This window comes from Henckelia pumila, chromosome 3 (genome assembly GCF_033568475.1).
Source record: "Henckelia pumila isolate YLH828 chromosome 3, ASM3356847v2, whole genome shotgun sequence".
NCBI classification, from domain to species: Eukaryota; Viridiplantae; Streptophyta; class Magnoliopsida; order Lamiales; family Gesneriaceae; genus Henckelia; species Henckelia pumila.
This window is the reverse complement of record NC_133122.1, coordinates 202791744-202793968: the sequence shown is the minus strand read 5'-3', so window position 1 is coordinate 202793968 and position 2225 is coordinate 202791744.

The window sequence follows — 2225 nt, the reverse complement described above, 5'->3', positions numbered from 1 at the left end:
AAGCCGCCAACTCTGAAGGGTACTGAAAATGCAGTTGATGTGAAGGATGGCTAGATGACATGGAGATGTTGTTTGATTCACTTGACTACGGTGATGAGCGAAGAGTCATACTTGTTGGACATCAGTTGCATGAAGTTGCTAAAAGCTGGTGGTTCACAACAAAGAAATCTCTGGAGCGTCGAGGAACTATTCTTACCTGGAATGTCTTCAAGATAGAATTTTATCAACGTTTCTTTCCGGTATCTTATCGAAAAGACAAGGGTGCTGAATTTGCTAATCTGAAGCAGGGAAATTTAAATATTGAAGACTATGTTGCTAAATTCACTACATTGCTACGTTTTGCTCCACATTGCTACGTTTTGCCCCACATGTTGCAGATAGTGACGAGGCTATGGCTGATCAGTTCATTAATGGACTGAATCCTGATGTTTTTACACTGGTAAACACAAGGCGACCAAATAATTTTGCTGATGCCTTGAACAGTGCCAAAGGAGCAGAAGCTGGCTTGATACAGCAGCGAGGAGTTTCGTATATTGCACAGCCTCCGAGACAGTCACAACCTTCAGCTTCAACTCAGCAACAGTCGTCTCGATTTGACAGTGGTGGCAGTAGCAGTGGCAAGAAGGGATATTTGCAAGCTAGAGGAAAACAATTTAAGAAATCTGGAAGCAGTTATTCAAGTTCCAGTGGTACGAAACAGAAGTCTGGGGTATTCTGTAACACTTGTGGTGGAGGACATCCAACTGATCAGTGTCGAGGTGTATCTGGGAGATGCCATATATACCATCAGACTGGCCATTTTGCGAGAGTATGTCCTCAGAGAGGTGCTGGACAGGCACGAGGTGCAGAGTCATCACGATCAGTGGCTCAACCTACGAGACAAGCCTCCTCTGTCCATTCCTTTCAACCATCACCACCTCAGCAACAGTCGAGGCCAGGAGGAAGTCAGGTAGGCAGTCAGCCACAGAGACAGCAGGCTCATGTCTATGCATTGACGAAGGAGCAGGCACAAGGAGCACCAGATGACGTGATAGCAGGTAACTGTTCTCTTTATGGTTATCCCGCATATGTCTTGATTGATACAGGTGCATCCCATACATTTATATCTGCTCAATTTGTTTCATTGCATTCATTGCCTGTTGAAACATTACCTGTTGTAGTATCTGTTTCTTCTCCTTTGGGGAGGGGTCTTATATCGATTCAGATAGTTAAGAACTGTTTACTACAGTATGAGGGTAATGAAATTGAGATAGATTGCTTCGTACTTGGTATGTCTGATTTCGACTGTATTATTGGGATTGATATGTTGAACAAGTACAGAGCTACCGTAGACTGTTTCCAGAAGATAGTGAGATTCAGACCTGAAATGGCTGGAGAATGGAAATTCTATGGTAAGGGTTCACGTGCCAAGATTCCTCTTATTTCTGTATTATCTATGACCCAACTCTTGCAGAAAGGAGCAGAGGGATTTCTTGTTTATGCAGTTGATGTGTTGAAAACTAGCCCGAACCTGGCTGATTTGCCAGTGGTTAGTGAATTTGCGGACGTTTTCCCTGATGAGATTCCAGGATTACCTCCGTATCGTGAGATTGACTTCAACATCGAACTGATGCCAGGAACTGCACCGATTTTGAAAGCACCTTATCGAATGGCACCAGTTGAATTGAAAGAATTGAAGGAACAGTTAGAAGATTTACTGGCCAAGGGATACATTCGACCCAGTGTTTCTCCTTGGGGAGCTCCAGTATTGTTTGTCAGAAAGAAAGACGGTTCAATGAGATTATGTATTGACTACCGGAAACTGAACAAGGCTACGGTAATGTAACGCCCCACTGTATCAAGACGGGTCTTTTCAGCATGCTTATGTCCTCACTCACACGCACCCTGGAAAACTTCCCAGGGGGTCACCCATCCTATAATTGCCCCAAGTCAAGCACGCTTAACTTTGGAGTTCTTATGTGATGAGCTTCCGAAAAAAAGATGCACCTTCTTAATATGAGTTGTACATATCAAATCTTTTGTACCTCTCATTCCGGTGTGGGATCGGTTCATTCATGTCACCCGTCGCCCATTTTTTTGGTGGGGTTTCCATCTTTCAGGTATTAACCACCCATATTGCGGACCATGTACCGCCCTAGGACTTTTTGGCTCCGGCTGTCACATGCCCACCAGCTTCCGCTTGGTTCGTCCCCGAACCACACCGTACTGGGAGAGGCCAGGCTCTG